Below are 22,660 nucleotides of genomic sequence, written 5' to 3'. Positions count from 1 at the left end.
GGTAAAGCTGTAACAAAAGGGCGTAATACATTATCCAGATAGACACTTATATTCTGGCATAGGGCATCAATACCGGAGACTATGGGGCGGCCTTTTAGCGGGGTGTAACCTTTATGTATCTTAGGAAGTGAATAAAATGTTGCAATGGTGGGAAACTTCGGAAACATAAACTCAAATTCCTGTTTAGATATTAGACGATTGTCTAAGGCTTCTGTCAAAATAGCTAACAGCCTCTCGGAATAGGTAACCGTAGGATCACCTCTCAGTATCTCATAAGTTGTAGAATCCGACAGAATGGAATTACACAGTACAATATACTGGTTAGTATCCAAAATGACAATGTTTCCACCCTTGTCGGATTGTTTTATTATAATGTTGGCGTTTTTTTCAAGGGTTTTCAGGGCTATCATCTCAGGAGCGGTAAAATTAGGATCGACACACCTCCTTCTTGGATTAATTTTCTTAATTTCGTCCATTACCAATTTGGAAAAAATCTCGATGTTCTTATAGTCCCCTGGTGGTGGTAGTCGGGTGCTCTTATTTTTTAATTCGGAAAAAGGGCCCTCCCCTAAACCTCTGGCACCTTCCTCAAAAAGTTCTGCCAACAGGTTCACATCTGGTAGGGAGTCCGGGGAAATGCCCAGCTGAAGGCATCTATTACTGTCGTTGTTGATGAAGAATTTTCTCCATTTTAATTTTCTCAAAAAGAGATCGACATCTTTGGCCCAGGAGAAGCAGTCAAATCTAGTAGTTGGCACAAACGACATACCAGACGACAAAACAGATTCCTCAGCAGGAGATAGAACATGAGAAGAAAGATTGATAATCTGTTTCCTGTTACTAGAAGACCCTATCTTTTTTGGCCCAATTGTGCTCTGGTCCTCAGATCGTATGGTGGAAGATCCCTGTTCTCTAAAAAAGAAGAAGAGACTGAGGGCAAGGAGGAAGATTGTGATGTAGATAACCCATCCATGTTGTATGACTGTCCTCCCAGATTTCTTTGATTTCGTCTTCCCCTGTAGCCATTGTCTTGCCATCTTCTATAGTTACCCCTCCTTGGGTTACTCCCCCCTCTGTAGTTGGTTTTTGGTCGGGCCCCTAGTGGTCTAGCCTCCGTGTCAGAGATCTCAAGATCGGAGGAAGAGATATCCCCTGTAGGGTGGGTGTCCTTATTAAACACAAATGCTCTTTTCTCTTTAAAGTCTGCCAGATCACGTACAAAGTGTCTGTGTTTCCGGTCCTTCAAATTAGTCTGGAACTTCTCCACTGAGGTTTTAAGAGTCGTTTCTCTGCTGGGGAAGTCAGGATCTGTCTTATATTTTAGAACTTCCTCAATCTGGTCCTGTAATATTTTAGATGTTTTTTCCAATGTATTCTTTTCTTCCTCCAGCAGAATATTCATAAACCTTATCGAGGATTGGATAGACTCTCTTTCCCACTTCTCAATCAAAGTATCTGACCTAGATCTAAGAGCCGGTGTAATCTGTATCCTCAAGCCCCTAGGGACTATATTCTGTTTAATGTAATGTTCCAAGGACTGTACCTCCCACCAGGACTTAATGTTATTTTTATATGCCACCAGGAGTTCTGAAAAGATGGATTTAAGGGACGGTGTATCTGTGGAATTGACAGTGGGGTTGTGTTCGGAGAACACTTCTCTGACCTCATTGAGCCATTTATTGGTATTAACTGGTCCCGCCAGAAAACTTGCCATAACTAATAAATTCCAAAAAGAAAACCAAAATAACAGTAGCAAAGTCTTATTATTATTAAAGGAAAAAAAACCAGAGAACTGACAAAAGACCTAAAACAATGAATTTTAATATAATAATTAAAAATATATAGAAAATATCAAATAGACCAGAAAGGGGGATCCTATGGAAAAACAGGGTCTCTGGTCTATATAGCCAGAAAAAATATATATATATATGCACAGGAAGAGACTAGGGAAGATAGATGTGCCTATCCCTAGGAAAATTCCCTTCCTGACAGCGGAGGTTGGCACCCTGGGAAACGATATGGCGCCCCCGCTCAACGTCGACTGACCCTGAAGTCCCTAAAAAAGGAATCCCTAAGAAAAAGCCACCACCAACAATAACACCACAACAAAACAAAAAACCAAACTAGTGTAGAAATGAAAAATTAAAATTAGAATACCTGTGCTGTTATAGGCTGATTATAGGCTGATTATAAGAGTAACAATATCTCGATGAGACTGATATATATATATTCTGACATATATTGTGTGCTAGAGATGTACTCTGAGAGGGAAAAAAAAAAAAAAAAAAAAAAAAAAACACCTCTCACAAAATATATATTTGTGATACTGAAAAAATAACAATAGTACAGGGAGATACTAAATAGATACCTCCATAAGTAGTGGGTACACAAACAGGAGATCCCTGCTATGTAATAAGACAGTATCACTCGAGTACCGGACACCACAAAAAGAGGATCCCAACAGATGGCCACAGATAGATGGTCACAAACACTAGCCACTGAAGGTATAAATCTTAATGACGTATCTTCAACATTCCTTTAAGACATGCTATATGATACAGAGTCTTTTATTGACTTAATTTAGTCATAATGAGCGTCACCATCAAGCAGAGCTCTGCGCATAGAGTGTTAGATATGCTCTAGTAGCTCATTGAGGAACGCACCTGATAGTGAATTGTCTCTTATCAACCTATGATCAATAGTGCTGTAATAAGAACAACCGTAGAGAATTATAGATGTAATTCTGATAACCTCATGACATAACTGCTAGAGAGAGCAGGTTGATATTATTCTTGTGTCTCTAAACATCAATAAGACACGTCTTATAATACAATAACTCTCATCAAACTTAATTCAGTGGTGTCACGTATTTAGATGGATAAAGAGAGTAGATATGCCTGTACATATTCAGTGACCTAATGGTATCGCCGCCGAACAGGGCATAGGCATATGAAAAAATATAATAACCATACTCTCAAAGCTCATTTTAGAACGTCCTTTAGTAAGTAGTGACAATTATTAAATCAAGGCAAATCCCTGAGATAGACAGTTCCAGGTTACTTAATGACCACATAAGCATGTCACTACAAAGGAAGCCGTTCTTGTCAGAATACAAAATATAGCAAAGGAATAAAAAAAACGCCAGAAATACATTAAGCGTTGTACTCATGTGCAATATAAGTAAACAGGAGTAAACACTCCATCAGCCTCGCAGCATACAGGTATTGATGAAGAATCACTTATCTCATAGAGACAGATGTCTCATCCCTACGCGTTTCGCCCCACATGGTAATCCAAGGGGGCTCATCAGGGGAAATGCCATTAATGGGCGCGGAAGCAGCAGGTAATAGGAGCGCCGCACGCGGTCCGGAGAAAGCCATACAGGAGTCGGCGTTCCCGCAGTATATATGCCAAAGGGCCGGAAGTGATAACATCACATCCGGGATAACAAGAAGCGCACTAGTGCGCATGTACAAAGAGTTCTCGGGCCGGCTAATAGATGAGAGCCGAATTGCCGTGCACATCCCGATAGTGGGCGGGAGTAATAAAGACACAGCGCTTTGGCGTATAAAGCACTGCGCCAGCGCACAATGAATCCTGACAGGAGGAGTTATCCAATGACTATATAAAGGTTTGTGCGGAAAATATAATATATTTACATTTACAGGAGCCCATATATATATAATGGGCACCCAGAAACACAATAGCACAGATGAAAAACAAATGTGCAGGTAGCTGGTATATCCACTCATATACCCAAATTGGCTCGACATACCATTCATAGAGCAGCCACAAAATGTACGGGTACTAAATCAAAGTGGGTAGCAGTGTATCAAGAGGAGCCCTTATACGTATAACAAGATTTATACAATATATCAATCCACAGCCATTATACGGTAGACAACAGCGGCAGGAAGTAACAGCGCTTCTCTAGCATATATCCGAGAAAAAAAATATAGGGCATATATAGGACATTATACTCGCGTATAGGCACTAGACTATCTGGTCTAGGGATATTTAAAGAAATAGAGAAAAGATAATTCATGACAGTCACCAAAGGTGACAAATAATACAGGACGACATGGTCTGTGAGGACCAATGTGGCGTCGGCAAGAAAACGCAATAACAATTATACCTGGCGAGACCAAGCTTAGATTTAAATAAAGCTGCCAAAATTTAACTGCTCATTGAGTCCCCCCGGACTAACAGATTCCATCAGGAAGATCCATCGGGTTTCCCTCTGGATGATCTTCCTGTCCCAGTTACCCTTTCTCTCTGATTGGGAGACCGTCTCGATAGTTTTAAAAGAAATAGACCCTACGTTACCCGCATGAATTTCATTAACATGGCGTGCTACTGGGGTATCCCGTTGATGTAGAATATCCCCAATATGTTCTCCTATCCTCATTTTAAAGGGTCTCTTTGTTTTGCCTATGTAGTTCAGCGGGCATGTACACGTACATAAGTAGACGACCCCTGCCGTTTTGCAATTAGCAAAAGACCTGTTGTAAAAGGTTCTACCCGTGACGGCACTCGTAAAGGTATTGCTTACTGTTATAAACTTACAAAATTTACATGAGCCACATCTGAAAGTACCTTGCTCACGGCGATCAAGCCAGGTACCCACTGGTTTTGGTATACTCAGATGACTATGAGACACAAACTCCCGTACAGATCTCCCCTTTCTGAATGTAACAGAGGGATGTGGCGAAATGATGCCGTTTAGATCAGGGTCCGCATTCAAAATGCCCCAAAATCGTTTCAAGATCCCCATGACCTTTTGGTTTTGATCGTCAAAGGTTCCAATAAGCCGTGTCATCTGATTTGTATCATCTCGAGGCTTTGGTATGAGGAGTTCAGTACGGTTACAGGCAGCTGCCTGCCTACAGCCCTCATTAATTACCTGTGGAGGATAGCCTCGCTCACTAAATCTTTTTTTCAGATTGTTAGCTTTTGACTCAAAATCCCCCAGAGATGAACAATTTCTCTTTAACCTTAAAAATTGTCCCTTAGGGATACCCTTTCTAAGGCTGAGGGGATGGTAGCTCTCCCAGCGTAGCAGACTGTTTGACGCTGTAGGTTTTCGGAAGATCGAGGTGCCCAGATGTCCATCCGGGCATCTAGAGATGAACAGATCGAGAAATGAAATCTTATCGCCCCCCACCTCACAGGTAAATCTAAGACCCAAGTCGTTAATATTCAGGTGTGCAACGAAACTCTCAAAAGAGGGGCCGTCCCCGGACCACAGGACGAGGATGTCATCAATGTAGCGCCCCCAGAAAACAATCCTGGGGCACCATGTGACATCCTCGTCCTGAAAAACAACGGTATCCTCCCACCAGCCCAGGAGCAGATTAGCATAAGTGGGGGCACAAGGGCTCCCCATAGCCGTGCCCCTGAGCTGGTGGTAGAACTTACCGCTGAACAGAAAATAATTATGTTCAAGAGTAAACTGTAATAAATCAATAATTAGTCTGTTGTGGGCCCGAAGATGGGTACCCCTAGTCTTCAAAAAATGCTCAGTAGCCTGAATGCCTCTATTGTGGGGAATGCTACTATACAGGGATTCTACATCGATAGATGCAATGATGGTATCAGGGTCAATCCGTATATCTTCGATTTTGTTAAGAAGATCAGTCGTGTCTCTAAGGTATGATGGTAAAGCTGTAACAAAAGGGCGTAATACATTATCCAGATAGACACTTATATTCTGGCATAGGGCATCAATACCGGAGACTATGGGGCGGCCTTTTAGCGGGGTGTAACCTTTATGTATCTTAGGAAGTGAATAAAATGTTGCAATGGTGGGAAACTTCGGAAACATAAACTCAAATTCCTGTTTAGATATTAGACGATTGTCTAAGGCTTCTGTCAAAATAGCTAACAGCCTCTCGGAATAGGTAACCGTAGGATCACCTCTCAGTATCTCATAAGTTGTAGAATCCGACAGAATGGAATTACACAGTACAATATACTGGTTAGTATCCAAAATGACAATGTTTCCACCCTTGTCGGATTGTTTTATTATAATGTTGGCGTTTTTTTCAAGGGTTTTCAGGGCTATCATCTCAGGAGCGGTAAAATTAGGATCGACACACCTCCTTCTTGGATTAATTTTCTTAATTTCGTCCATTACCAATTTGGAAAAAATCTCGATGTTCTTATAGTCCCCTGGTGGTGGTAGTCGGGTGCTCTTATTTTTTAATTCGGAAAAAGGGCCCTCCCCTAAACCTCTGGCACCTTCCTCAAAAAGTTCTGCCAACAGGTTCACATCTGGTAGGGAGTCCGGGGAAATGCCCAGCTGAAGGCATCTATTACTGTCGTTGTTGATGAAGAATTTTCTCCATTTTAATTTTCTCAAAAAGAGATCGACATCTTTGGCCCAGGAGAAGCAGTCAAATCTAGTAGTTGGCACAAACGACATACCAGACGACAAAACAGATTCCTCAGCAGGAGATAGAACATGAGAAGAAAGATTGATAATCTGTTTCCTGTTACTAGAAGACCCTATCTTTTTTGGCCCAATTGTGCTCTGGTCCTCAGATCGTATGGTGGAAGATCCCTGTTCTCTAAAAAAGAAGAAGAGACTGAGGGCAAGGAGGAAGATTGTGATGTAGATAACCCATCCATGTTGTATGACTGTCCTCCCAGATTTCTTTGATTTCGTCTTCCCCTGTAGCCATTGTCTTGCCATCTTCTATAGTTACCCCTCCTTGGGTTACTCCCCCCTCTGTAGTTGGTTTTTGGTCGGGCCCCTAGTGGTCTAGCCTCCGTGTCAGAGATCTCAAGATCGGAGGAAGAGATATCCCCTGTAGGGTGGGTGTCCTTATTAAACACAAATACTCTTTTCTCTTTAAAGTCTGCCAGATCACGTACAAAGTGTCTGTGTTTCCGGTCCTTCAAATTAGTCTGGAACTTCTCCACTGAGGTTTTAAGAGTCGTTTCTCTGCTGGGGAAGTCAGGATCTGTCTTATATTTTAGAACTTCCTCAATCTGGTCCTGTAATATTTTAGATGTTTTTTCCAATGTATTCTTTTCTTCCTCCAGCAGAATATTCATAAACCTTATCGAGGATTGGATAGACTCTCTTTCCCACTTCTCAATCAAAGTATCTGACCTAGATCTAAGAGCCGGTGTAATCTGTATCCTCAAGCCCCTAGGGACTATATTCTGTTTAATGTAATGTTCCAAGGACTGTACCTCCCACCAGGACTTAATGTTATTTTTATATGCCACCAGGAGTTCTGAAAAGATGGATTTAAGGGACGGTGTATCTGTGGAATTGACAGTGGGGTTGTGTTCGGAGAACACTTCTCTGACCTCATTGAGCCATTTATTGGTATTAACTGGTCCCGCCAGAAAACTTGCCATAACTAATAAATTCCAAAAAGAAAACCAAAATAACAGTAGCAAAGTCTTATTATTATTAAAGGAAAAAAAACCAGAGAACTGACAAAAGACCTAAAACAATGAATTTTAATATAATAATTAAAAATATATAGAAAATATCAAATAGACCAGAAAGGGGGATCCTATGGAAAAACAGGGTCTCTGGTCTATATAGCCAGAAAAAATATATATATATATGCACAGGAAGAGACTAGGGAAGATAGATGTGCCTATCCCTAGGAAAATTCCCTTCCTGACAGCGGAGGTTGGCACCCTGGGAAACGATATGGCGCCCCCGCTCAACGTCGACTGACCCTGAAGTCCCTAAAAAAGGAATCCCTAAGAAAAAGCCACCACCAACAATAACACCACAAAAAACCAAACTAGTGTAGAAATGAAAAATTAAAATTAGAATACCTGTGCTGTTATAGGCTGATTATAGGCTGATTATAAGAGTAACAATATCTCGATGAGACTGATATATATTGTGTGCTAGAGATGTACTCTGAGAGGGAAAAAAAAAAAAAAAAAAAAAACACCTCTCACAAAATATATATTTGTGATACTGAAAAAATAACAATAGTACAGGGAGATACTAAATAGATACCTCCATAAGTAGTGGGTACACAAACAGGAGATCCCTGCTATGTAATAAGACAGTATCACTCGAGTACCGGACACCACAAAAAGAGGATCCCAACAGATGGCCACAGATAGATGGTCACAAACACTAGCCACTGAAGGTATAAATCTTAATGACGTATCTTCAACATTCCTTTAAGACATGCTATATGATACAGAGTCTTTTATTGACTTAATTTAGTCATAATGAGCGTCACCATCAAGCAGAGCTCTGCGCATAGAGTGTTAGATATGCTCTAGTAGCTCATTGAGGAACGCACCTGATAGTGAATTGTCTCTTATCAACCTATGATCAATAGTGCTGTAATAAGAACAACCGTAGAGAATTATAGATGTAATTCTGATAACCTCATGACATAACTGCTAGAGAGAGCAGGTTGATATTATTCTTGTGTCTCTAAACATCAATAAGACACGTCTTATAATACAATAACTCTCATCAAACTTAATTCAGTGGTGTCACGTATTTAGATGGATAAAGAGAGTAGATATGCCTGTACATATTCAGTGACCTAATGGTATCGCCGCCGAACAGGGCATAGGCATATGAAAAAATATAATAACCATACTCTCAAAGCTCATTTTAGAACGTCCTTTAGTAAGTAGTGACAATTATTAAATCAAGGCAAATCCCTGAGATAGACAGTTCCAGGTTACTTAATGACCACATAAGCATGTCACTACAAAGGAAGCCGTTCTTGTCAGAATACAAAATATAGCAAAGGAATAAAAAAAACGCCAGAAATACATTAAGCGTTGTACTCATGTGCAATATAAGTAAACAGGAGTAAACACTCCATCAGCCTCGCAGCATACAGGTATTGATGAAGAATCACTTATCTCATAGAGACAGATGTCTCATCCCTACGCGTTTCGCCCCACATGGTAATCCAAGGGGGCTCATCAGGGGAAATGCCATTAATGGGCGCGGAAGCAGCAGGTAATAGGAGCGCCGCACGCGGTCCGGAGAAAGCCATACAGGAGTCGGCGTTCCCGCAGTATATATGCCAAAGGGCCGGAAGTGATAACATCACATCCGGGAAGCGCACTAGTGCGCATGTACAAAGAGTTCTCGGGCCGGCTAATAGATGAGAGCCGAATTGCCGTGCACATCCCGATAGTGGGCGGGAGTAATAAAGACACAGCGCTTTGGCGTATAAAGCACTGCGCCAGCGCACAATGAATCCTGACAGGAGGAGTTATCCAATGACTATATAAAGGTTTGTGCGGAAAATATAATATATTTACATTTACAGGAGCCCATATATATATAATGGGCACCCAGAAACACAATAGCACAGATGAAAAACAAATGTGCAGGTAGCTGGTATATCCACTCATATACCCAAATTGGCTCGACATACCATTCATAGAGCAGCCACAAAATGTACGGGTACTAAATCAAAGTGGGTAGCAGTGTATCAAGAGGAGCCCTTATACGTATAACAAGATTTATACAATATATCAATCCACAGCCACAGTTTGTGCCAACTACTAGATTTGACTGCTTCTCCTGGGCCAAAGATGTCGATCTCTTTTTGAGAAAATTAAAATGGAGAAAATTCTTCATCAACAACGACAGTAATAGATGCCTTCAGCTGGGCATTTCCCCGGACTCCCTACCAGATGTGAACCTGTTGGCAGAACTTTTTGAGGAAGGTGCCAGAGGTTTAGGGGAGGGCCCTTTTTCCGAATTAAAAAATAAGAGCACCCGACTACCACCACCAGGGGACTATAAGAACATCGAGATTTTTTCCAAATTGGTAATGGACGAAATTAAGAAAATTAATCCAAGAAGGAGGTGTGTCGATCCTAATTTTACCGCTCCTGAGATGATAGCCCTGAAAACCCTTGAAAAAAACGCCAACATTATAATAAAACAATCCGACAAGGGTGGAAACATTGTCATTTTGGATACTAACCAGTATATTGTACTGTGTAATTCCATTCTGTCGGATTCTACAACTTATGAGATACTGAGAGGTGATCCTACGGTTACCTATTCCGAGAGGCTGTTAGCTATTTTGACAGAAGCCTTAGACAATCGTCTAATATCTAAACAGGAATTTGAGTTTATGTTTCCGAAGTTTCCCACCATTGCAACATTTTATTCACTTCCTAAGATACATAAAGGTTACACCCCGCTAAAAGGCCGCCCCATAGTCTCCGGTATTGATGCCCTATGCCAGAATATAAGTGTCTATCTGGATAATGTATTACGCCCTTTTGTTACAGCTTTACCATCATACCTTAGAGACACGACTGATCTTCTTAACAAAATCGAAGATATACGGATTGACCCTGATACCATCATTGCATCTATCGATGTAGAATCCCTGTATAGTAGCATTCCCCACAATAGAGGCATTCAGGCTACTGAGCATTTTTTGAAGACTAGGGGTACCCATCTTCGGGCCCACAACAGACTAATTATTGATTTATTACAGTTTACTCTTGAACATAATTATTTTCTGTTCAGCGGTAAGTTCTACCACCAGCTCAGGGGCACGGCTATGGGGAGCCCTTGTGCCCCCACTTATGCTAATCTGCTCCTGGGCTGGTGGGAGGATACCGTTGTTTTTCAGGACGAGGATGTCACATGGTGCCCCAGGATTGTTTTCTGGGGGCGCTACATTGATGACATCCTCGTCCTGTGGTCCGGGGACGGCCCCTCTTTTGAGAGTTTCGTTGCACACCTGAATATTAACGACTTGGGTCTTAGATTTACCTGTGAGGTGGGGGGCGATAAGATTTCATTTCTCGATCTGTTCATCTCTAGATGCCCGGATGGACATCTGGGCACCTCGATCTTCCGAAAACCTACAGCGTCAAACAGTCTGCTACGCTGGGAGAGCTACCATCCCCTCAGCCTTAGAAAGGGTATCCCTAAGGGACAATTTTTAAGGTTAAAGAGAAATTGTTCATCTCTGGGGGATTTTGAGTCAAAAGCTAACAATCTGAAAAAAAGATTTAGTGAGCGAGGCTATCCTCCACAGGTAATTAATGAGGGCTGTAGGCAGGCAGCTGCCTGTAACCGTACTGAACTCCTCATACCAAAGCCTCGAGATGATACAAATCAGATGACACGGCTTATTGGAACCTTTGACGATCAAAACCAAAAGGTCATGGGGATCTTGAAACGATTTTGGGGCATTTTGAATGCGGACCCTGATCTAAACGGCATCATTTCGCCACATCCCTCTGTTACATTCAGAAAGGGGAGATCTGTACGGGAGTTTGTGTCTCATAGTCATCTGAGTATACCAAAACCAGTGGGTACCTGGCTTGATCGCCGTGAGCAAGGTACTTTCAGATGTGGCTCATGTAAATTTTGTAAGTTTATAACAGTAAGCAATACCTTTACGAGTGCCGTCACGGGTAGAACCTTTTACAACAGGTCTTTTGCTAATTGCAAAACGGCAGGGGTCGTCTACTTATGTACGTGTACATGCCCGCTGAACTACATAGGCAAAACAAAGAGACCCTTTAAAATGAGGATAGGAGAACATATTGGGGATATTCTACATCAACGGGATACCCCAGTAGCACGCCATGTTAATGAAATTCATGCGGGTAACGTAGGGTCTATTTCTTTTAAAACTATCGAGACGGTCTCCCAATCAGAGAGAAAGGGTAACTGGGACAGGAAGATCATCCAGAGGGAAACCCGATGGATCTTCCTGATGGAATCTGTTAGTCCGGGGGGACTCAATGAGCAGTTAAATTTTGGCAGCTTTATTTAAATCTAAGCTTGGTCTCGCCAGGTATAATTGTTATTGCGTTTTCTTGCCGACGCCACATTGGTCCTCACAGACCATGTCGTCCTGTATTATTTGTCACCTTTGGTGACTGTCATGAATTATCTTTTCTCTATTTCTTTAAATATCCCTAGACCAGATAGTCTAGTGCCTATACGCGAGTATAATGTCCTATATATGCCCTATATTTTTTTTCTCGGATATATGCTAGAGAAGCGCTGTTACTTCCTGCCGCTGTTGTCTACCGTATAATGGCTGTGGATTGATATATTGTATAAATCTTGTTATACGTATAAGGGCTCCTCTTGATACACTGCTACCCACTTTGATTTAGTACCCGTACATTTTGTGGCTGCTCTATGAATGGTATGTCGAGCCAATTTGGGTATATGAGTGGATATACCAGCTACCTGCACATTTGTTTTTCATCTGTGCTATTGTGTTTCTGGGTGCCCATTATATATATATGGGCTCCTGTAAATGTAAATATATTATATTTTCCGCACAAACCTTTATATAGTCATTGGATAACTCCTCCTGTCAGGATTCATTGTGCGCTGGCGCAGTGCTTTATACGCCAAAGCGCTGTGTCTTTATTACTCCCGCCCACTATCGGGATGTGCACGGCAATTCGGCTCTCATCTATTAGCCGGCCCGAGAACTCTTTGTACATGCGCACTAGTGCGCTTCTTGTTATCCCGGATGTGATGTTATCACTTCCGGCCCTTTGGCATATATACTGCGGGAACGCCGACTCCTGTATGGCTTTCTCCGGACCGCGTGCGGCGCTCCTATTACCTGCTGCTTCCGCGCCCATTAATGGCATTTCCCCTGATGAGCCCCCTTGGATTACCATGTGGGGCGAAACGCGTAGGGATGAGACATCTGTCTCTATGAGATAAGTGATTCTTCATCAATACCTGTATGCTGCGAGGCTGATGGAGTGTTTACTCCTGTTTACTTATATTGCACATGAGTACAACGCTTAATGTATTTCTGGCGTTTTTTTTATTCCTTTGCTATATTTTGTATTCTGACAAGAACGGCTTCCTTTGTAGTGACATGCTTATGTGGTCATTAAGTAACCTGGAACTGTCTATCTCAGGGATTTGCCTTGATTTAATAATTGTCACTACTTACTAAAGGACGTTCTAAAATGAGCTTTGAGAGTATGGTTATTATATTTTTTCATATGCCTATGCCCTGTTCGGCGGCGATACCATTAGGTCACTGAATATGTACAGGCATATCTACTCTCTTTATCCATCTAAATACGTGACACCACTGAATTAAGTTTGATGAGAGTTATTGTATTATAAGACGTGTCTTATTGATGTTTAGAGACACAAGAATAATATCAACCTGCTCTCTCTAGCAGTTATGTCATGAGGTTATCAGAATTACATCTATAATTCTCTACGGTTGTTCTTATTACAGCACTATTGATCATAGGTTGATAAGAGACAATTCACTATCAGGTGCGTTCCTCAATGAGCTACTAGAGCATATCTAACACTCTATGCGCAGAGCTCTGCTTGATGGTGACGCTCATTATGACTAAATTAAGTCAATAAAAGACTCTGTATCATATAGCATGTCTTAAAGGAATGTTGAAGATACGTCATTAAGATTTATACCTTCAGTGGCTAGTGTTTGTGACCATCTATCTGTGGCCATCTGTTGGGATCCTCTTTTTGTGGTGTCCGGTACTCGAGTGATACTGTCTTATTACATAGCAGGGATCTCCTGTTTGTGTACCCACTACTTATGGAGGTATCTATTTAGTATCTCCCTGTACTATTGTTATTTTTTCAGTATCACAAATATATATTTTGTGAGAGGTGTTTTTTTTTTTTTTTTTTTTTTTTTTTCCCTCTCAGAGTACATCTCTAGCACACAATATATGTCAGAATATATATATATCAGTCTCATCGAGATATTGTTACTCTTATAATCAGCCTATAATCAGCCTATAACAGCACAGGTATTCTAATTTTAATTTTTCATTTCTACACTAGTTTGGTTTTTTGTTTTGTTGTGGTGTTATTGTTGGTGGTGGCTTTTTCTTAGGGATTCCTTTTTTAGGGACTTCAGGGTCAGTCGACGTTGAGCGGGGGCGCCATATCGTTTCCCAGGGTGCCAACCTCCGCTGTCAGGAAGGGAATTTTCCTAGGGATAGGCACATCTATCTTCCCTAGTCTCTTCCTGTGCATATATATATATATTTTTTCTGGCTATATAGACCAGAGACCCTGTTTTTCCATAGGATCCCCCTTTCTGGTCTATTTGATATTTTCTATATATTTTTAATTATTATATTAAAATTCATTGTTTTAGGTCTTTTGTCAGTTCTCTGGTTTTTTTTCCTTTAATAATAATAAGACTTTGCTACTGTTATTTTGGTTTTCTTTTTGGAATTTATTAGTTATGGCAAGTTTTCTGGCGGGACCAGTTAATACCAATAAATGGCTCAATGAGGTCAGAGAAGTGTTCTCCGAACACAACCCCACTGTCAATTCCACAGATACACCGTCCCTTAAATCCATCTTTTCAGAACTCCTGGTGGCATATAAAAATAACATTAAGTCCTGGTGGGAGGTACAGTCCTTGGAACATTACATTAAACAGAATATAGTCCCTAGGGGCTTGAGGATACAGATTACACCGGCTCTTAGATCTAGGTCAGATACTTTGATTGAGAAGTGGGAAAGAGAGTCTATCCAATCCTCGATAAGGTTTATGAATATTCTGCTGGAGGAAGAAAAGAATACATTGGAAAAAACATCTAAAATATTACAGGACCAGATTGAGGAAGTTCTAAAATATAAGACAGATCCTGACTTCCCCAGCAGAGAAACGACTCTTAAAACCTCAGTGGAGAAGTTCCAGACTAATTTGAAGGACCGGAAACACAGACACTTTGTACGTGATCTGGCAGACTTTAAAGAGAAAAGAGCATTTGTGTTTAATAAGGACACCCACCCTACAGGGGATATCTCTTCCTCCGATCTTGAGATCTCTGACACGGAGGCTAGACCACTAGGGGCCCGACCAAAAACCAACTACAGAGGGGGGAGTAACCCAAGGAGGGGTAACTATAGAAGATGGCAAGACAATGGCTACAGGGGAAGACGAAATCAAAGAAATCTGGGAGGACAGTCATACAACATGGATGGGTTATCTACATCACAATCTTCCTCCTTGCCCTCAGTCTCTTCTTCTTTTTTAGAGAACAGGGATCTTCCACCATACGATCTGAGGACCAGAGCACAATTGGGCCAAAAAAGATAGGGTCTTCTAGTAACAGGAAACAGATTATCAATCTTTCTTCTCATGTTCTATCTCCTGCTGAGGAATCTGTTTTGTCGTCTGGTATGTCGTTTGTGCCAACTACTAGATTTGACTGCTTCTCCTGGGCCAAAGATGTCGATCTCTTTTTGAGAAAATTAAAATGGAGAAAATTCTTCATCAACAACGACAGTAATAGATGCCTTCAGCTGGGCATTTCCCCGGACTCCCTACCAGATGTGAACCTGTTGGCAGAACTTTTTGAGGAAGGTGCCAGAGGTTTAGGGGAGGGCCCTTTTTCCGAATTAAAAAATAAGAGCACCCGACTACCACCACCAGGGGACTATAAGAACATCGAGATTTTTTCCAAATTGGTAATGGACGAAATTAAGAAAATTAATCCAAGAAGGAGGTGTGTCGATCCTAATTTTACCGCTCCTGAGATGATAGCCCTGAAAACCCTTGAAAAAAACGCCAACATTATAATAAAACAATCCGACAAGGGTGGAAACATTGTCATTTTGGATACTAACCAGTATATTGTACTGTGTAATTCCATTCTGTCGGATTCTACAACTTATGAGATACTGAGAGGTGATCCTACGGTTACCTATTCCGAGAGGCTGTTAGCTATTTTGACAGAAGCCTTAGACAATCGTCTAATATCTAAACAGGAATTTGAGTTTATGTTTCCGAAGTTTCCCACCATTGCAACATTTTATTCACTTCCTAAGATACATAAAGGTTACACCCCGCTAAAAGGCCGCCCCATAGTCTCCGGTATTGATGCCCTATGCCAGAATATAAGTGTCTATCTGGATAATGTATTACGCCCTTTTGTTACAGCTTTACCATCATACCTTAGAGACACGACTGATCTTCTTAACAAAATCGAAGATATACGGATTGACCCTGATACCATCATTGCATCTATCGATGTAGAATCCCTGTATAGTAGCATTCCCCACAATAGAGGCATTCAGGCTACTGAGCATTTTTTGAAGACTAGGGGTACCCATCTTCGGGCCCACAACAGACTAATTATTGATTTATTACAGTTTACTCTTGAACATAATTATTTTCTGTTCAGCGGTAAGTTCTACCACCAGCTCAGGGGCACGGCTATGGGGAGCCCTTGTGCCCCCACTTATGCTAATCTGCTCCTGGGCTGGTGGGAGGATACCGTTGTTTTTCAGGACGAGGATGTCACATGGTGCCCCAGGATTGTTTTCTGGGGGCGCTACATTGATGACATCCTCGTCCTGTGGTCCGGGGACGGCCCCTCTTTTGAGAGTTTCGTTGCACACCTGAATATTAACGACTTGGGTCTTAGATTTACCTGTGAGGTGGGGGGCGATAAGATTTCATTTCTCGATCTGTTCATCTCTAGATGCCCGGATGGACATCTGGGCACCTCGATCTTCCGAAAACCTACAGCGTCAAACAGTCTGCTACGCTGGGAGAGCTACCATCCCCTCAGCCTTAGAAAGGGTATCCCTAAGGGACAATTTTTAAGGTTAAAGAGAAATTGTTCATCTCTGGGGGATTTTGAGTCAAAAGCTAACAATCTGAAAAAAAGATTTAGTGAGCGAGGCTATCCTCCACAGGTAATTAATGAGGGCTGTAGGCAGGCAGCTGCCTGTAACCGTACTGAACTCCTCATACCAAAGCCTCGAGATGATACAAATCAGATGACACGGCTTATTGGAACCTTTGACGATCAAAACCAAAAGGTCATGGGGATCTTGAAACGATTTTGGGGCATTTTGAATGCGGACCCTGATCTAAACGGCATCATTTCGCCACATCCCTCTGTTACATTCAGAAAGGGGAGATCTGTACGGGAGTTTGTGTCTCATAGTCATCTGAGTATACCAAAACCAGTGGGTACCTGGCTTGATCGCCGTGAGCAAGGTACTTTCAGATGTGGCTCATGTAAATTTTGTAAGTTTATAACAGTAAGCAATACCTTTACGAGTGCCGTCACGGGTAGAACCTTTTACAACAGGTCTTTTGCTAATTGCAAAACGGCAGGGGTCGTCTACTTATGTACGTGTACATGCCCGCTGAACTACATAGGCAAAACAAAGAGACCCTTTAAAATGAGGATAGGAGAACATATTGGGGATATTCTACATCAACGGGATACCCCAGTAGCACGCCATGTTAATGAAATTCATGCGGGTAACGTAGGGTCTATTTCTTTTAAAACTATCGAGACGGTCTCCCAATCAGAGAGAAAGGGTAACTGGGACAGGAAGATCATCCAGAGGGAAACCCGATGGATCTTCCTGATGGAATCTGTTAGTCCGGGGGGACTCAATGAGCAGTTAAATTTTGGCAGCTTTATTTAAATCTAAGCTTGGTCTCGCCAGGTATAATTGTTATTGCGTTTTCTTGCCGACGCCACATTGGTCCTCACAGACCATGTCGTCCTGTATTATTTGTCACCTTTGGTGACTGTCATGAATTATCTTTTCTCTATTTCTTTAAATATCCCTAGACCAGATAGTCTAGTGCCTATACGCGAGTATAATGTCCTATATATGCCCTATATTTTTTTTCTCGGATATATGCTAGAGAAGCGCTGTTACTTCCTGCCGCTGTTGTCTACCGTATAATGGCTGTGGATTGATATATTGTATAAATCTTGTTATACGTATAAGGGCTCCTCTTGATACACTGCTACCCACTTTGATTTAGTACCCGTACATTTTGTGGCTGCTCTATGAATGGTATGTCGAGCCAATTTGGGTATATGAGTGGATATACCAGCTACCTGCACATTTGTTTTTCATCTGTGCTATTGTGTTTCTGGGTGCCCATTATATATATATGGGCTCCTGTAAATGTAAATATATTATATTTTCCGCACAAACCTTTATATAGTCATTGGATAACTCCTCCTGTCAGGATTCATTGTGCGCTGGCGCAGTGCTTTATACGCCAAAGCGCTGTGTCTTTATTACTCCCGCCCACTATCGGGATGTGCACGGCAATTCGGCTCTCATCTATTAGCCGGCCCGAGAACTCTTTGTACATGCGCACTAGTGCGCTTCTTGTTATCCCGGATGTGATGTTATCACTTCCGGCCCTTTGGCATATATACTGCGGGAACGCCGACTCCTGTATGGCTTTCTCCGGACCGCGTGCGGCGCTCCTATTACCTGCTGCTTCCGCGCCCATTAATGGCATTTCCCCTGATGAGCCCCCTTGGATTACCATGTGGGGCGAAACGCGTAGGGATGAGACATCTGTCTCTATGAGATAAGTGATTCTTCATCAATACCTGTATGCTGCGAGGCTGATGGAGTGTTTACTCCTGTTTACTTATATTGCACATGAGTACAACGCTTAATGTATTTCTGGCGTTTTTTTTATTCCTTTGCTATATTTTGTATTCTGACAAGAACGGCTTCCTTTGTAGTGACATGCTTATGTGGTCATTAAGTAACCTGGAACTGTCTATCTCAGGGATTTGCCTTGATTTAATAATTGTCACTACTTACTAAAGGACGTTCTAAAATGAGCTTTGAGAGTATGGTTATTATATTTTTTCATATGCCTATGCCCTGTTCGGCGGCGATACCATTAGGTCACTGAATATGTACAGGCATATCTACTCTCTTTATCCATCTAAATACGTGACACCACTGAATTAAGTTTGATGAGAGTTATTGTATTATAAGACGTGTCTTATTGATGTTTAGAGACACAAGAATAATATCAACCTGCTCTCTCTAGCAGTTATGTCATGAGGTTATCAGAATTACATCTATAATTCTCTACGGTTGTTCTTATTACAGCACTATTGATCATAGGTTGATAAGAGACAATTCACTATCAGGTGCGTTCCTCAATGAGCTACTAGAGCATATCTAACACTCTATGCGCAGAGCTCTGCTTGATGGTGACGCTCATTATGACTAAATTAAGTCAATAAAAGACTCTGTATCATATAGCATGTCTTAAAGGAATGTTGAAGATACGTCATTAAGATTTATACCTTCAGTGGCTAGTGTTTGTGACCATCTATCTGTGGCCATCTGTTGGGATCCTCTTTTTGTGGTGTCCGGTACTCGAGTGATACTGTCTTATTACATAGCAGGGATCTCCTGTTTGTGTACCCACTACTTATGGAGGTATCTATTTAGTATCTCCCTGTACTATTGTTATTTTTTCAGTATCACAAATATATATTTTGTGAGAGGTGTTTTTTTTTTTTTTTTTTTTTTCCCTCTCAGAGTACATCTCTAGCACACAATATATATCAGTCTCATCGAGATATTGTTACTCTTATAATCAGCCTATAATCAGCCTATAACAGCACAGGTATTCTAATTTTAATTTTTCATTTCTACACTAGTTTGGTTTTTTGTGGTGTTATTGTTGGTGGTGGCTTTTTCTTAGGGATTCCTTTTTTAGGGACTTCAGGGTCAGTCGACGTTGAGCGGGGGCGCCATATCGTTTCCCAGGGTGCCAACCTCCGCTGTCAGGAAGGGAATTTTCCTAGGGATAGGCACATCTATCTTCCCTAGTCTCTTCCTGTGCATATATATATATATTTTTTCTGGCTATATAGACCAGAGACCCTGTTTTTCCATAGGATCCCCCTTTCTGGTCTATTTGATATTTTCTATATATTTTTAATTATTATATTAAAATTCATTGTTTTAGGTCTTTTGTCAGTTCTCTGGTTTTTTTTCCTTTAATAATAATAAGACTTTGCTACTGTTATTTTGGTTTTCTTTAAAGTGACCTATTTACCATAAAAATGATGAATATCTGAACAATGCTGCAGAATATCGACCTAGAGACGGGGGCTTTAACGCTTTATATGGAAGAAGAATTCACAAAGTAACTCATGACAGATTTTGGGGGCCTCTTACAGAATTAAATATAAATCAGTGCAGGTTCATAGATGGAAAGTTTATGTAAATTTCAGACCAGTGGCCAACTCTTATTGATAGCCATTATGGAGCCACATCCTGTATTATGCTCCAGAGCTGCACTCACTGTTCTGCTGGTGCAGTCACGGTGTACATACTGTACATTACATTACTGATCCTGGGTTACATCCTGTATTATGCTCCAGAGCTGCACTCACTATTCTGCTGGTGCAGTCACTGTGTACATACATTACATTACTGATCCTGGGTTACATCCTGTATTATACTCCAGAGCTGCATTCACTATTCTGCTGGTGCAGTCACTGTGTACATACATTACATTACTGATCCTGAGTTACATCCTGTATTATCCTCCAGAGCTGCATTCACTATTCTGCTGGTGCAGTCACTGTGTACATACATTACATTACTGATCCTATACTGACCCTGAGTTACATCCTGTATTATACCCCAGATCTTCACTCACTATTCTGCTGGTGCAGTCACTGTGTACATACATTACATTACTGATCCTGTGTTACATCCTGTATTATACTCCAGAGCTGCACTCACTAATCTGCTGGTGCAATCACTGTGTACATACATTACATTACTGATCCTGTGTTACATCCTGTATTATACTCCAGAGCTGCACTCACTATTCTGCTGGTGCAGTCACTGTGTACATGAGTCGCTCCCAGGGCCGTGGGGTACCCGGTACCGGGTCCGGTGGTGTTCACAGGACGATGTAACGGCGGCGACCCGGTCCATTGCCCTGGGCGCCCATGTAAAAGGGGAAAGTTTTTTTAAAGGGGTTTAGTGAATAGAGTTTATGTTCGTGACGCCACTTGTGGTATTCGGTAAGTGGGGACCGACGCTGCTTTAAGGGGTCCTCTGGGGTGATGTTATGGCAGCTAGATAGTATAACTTCCCACAGGTGAAGTATATCCCCAGGGCTCCCAGTGTGTAGATGGAAGATGGTGAATGGTGCAGTAAAGAAAGAGGACGCAGGTTTGCAGTCTCTTTACCTTGTTTTCTGAAGACTTCAGGCAGCCACAGTCCAGGGCACCAGATCACAGGGCAGGCAGGGTCCGGCCGGCTTGGAGGCAAGTTGGCAATCCCCTTATCCAGGTGGAGATTAAAGCCTTCATCTAGCACGGTGGTGTTGTAGTGGCTTCAGATAAGTTCCTTACAGTTCGTCTCTATCCCCCATATAGGATAGGACAATACCTGCATGACAGGTAACTTGAGCCTTTTTACAGGGACTCTAGCACGCCCTGGGCTCTATGTGTTACTGTGTTTCAGGTGTGTGTGGTAGACAGGTAACTTGCAGTTCAGCTGTCCTGCCGGTCTCTGATGTAAGTTGGGAAGCCCCTTACAATCTCTGTGTTCTGGCTACCAATGTATGTGCCTCAGAAGGAGGCAGCCTGCTCATGGCTGGTCTTCTCGCCTTTGCTCCTGTCTCCTACATGCTCACTGCAATATATCCGGCTTCCGTATAATCTCTTCCTAGGAGCTGCAGCACTGCGTACACCTTCCTCTGCGTCAGACTGCTCCAGTCTGCTTCCTGGCACTAACGGTCCTGACCTTCCCTCCAAACCACAATATATATAGGGGAGTTACCTAGTAAATAGGATCAAAAGCTCCCCCTTGTGGCCTGGGGTGTGAATATGTTGCATGCTTGTGTTTACCTGATGACAGTTATCTGTTATGATCCGGTGACCTTGGAGCAGCATGAAAACTTTCACTGGAGTAGGTGGTAACTATACTGACCGCAAATCCTGATCTTAACACCGCAACTAGAAGTAGCCGTGGTGTGTACCAAATCAGGAGTAGGAATCTTCGGCTCTAAAACAGGAGTTTGAACAATATAATCAGAAATACCCTGTATCCTAGCAGCAAGCTGGTCTACACGAGAAACTAATTCCTGAACATCCATGCTTGCACAAGGCTCCTCAGCCACCCAGAGATAAAGAGGGAAGAGAAGATAAAGCAGACTAAAGAAAAAAAAATGGCTCAACACCTTTCTTCCCTTCTTCTGAGATGCATTTAACTCATTATTGGCCAGTTGTACTGTTATGATCCGGTGACCTTGGAGCAGCATGAAAACTTTCACTGGAGTAGGTGGTAACTATACTGACCGCAAATCCTGATCCTAACATCGCAACTAGAAGTAGCCGTGGTGTGTACCTAACAAGCCCTAGACACCTTGTCACAGCCGGAGGACTAAATACCCCTAAAGATGGAAATAGGAATACTACCTTGCCTCAGAGCAGACCCCCAAAGGATAGGCAGCCCCCCACAAATATTGGCTGTGAGTAGGAGAGGAAAGACACACACAGTAAGAAAATAGGATTTAGCACAAGAGGCCACTCTAGCTAAAATAGGAAAGGATAGGACATAGTTCTGTGCGGTCAGTATTAAAACCCTTCCAAAAATATCCACAGCAGATTATACAAAAAATTCCTCCATCTAACTAAAGACGTGGAACGTATATCTGCAACTCCAGAGACAACTAAACTCAGAGCAGGAATACAATCAAAAAACAAGCACACAGCTTGTGTGCCATAGAAAAAGAAACATACCCTTATCTTTGCTGAATTGGCAGCTAAGCAGGAGAAGCCAGACAGAGATCCAACACTTCCCAAGAAACATTGACAACTGGCAAGGACTAATGAGTCCTGCAAACCTAAA

The sequence above is a fragment of the Ranitomeya imitator genome, chromosome 1 (genome assembly GCF_032444005.1).
Source record: "Ranitomeya imitator isolate aRanImi1 chromosome 1, aRanImi1.pri, whole genome shotgun sequence".
In the NCBI taxonomy this organism is placed as follows: domain Eukaryota; kingdom Metazoa; phylum Chordata; class Amphibia; order Anura; family Dendrobatidae; genus Ranitomeya; species Ranitomeya imitator.
The sequence above is the reverse complement of the archived record's forward strand: the minus strand, read 5'-3'. Positions refer to the sequence as shown.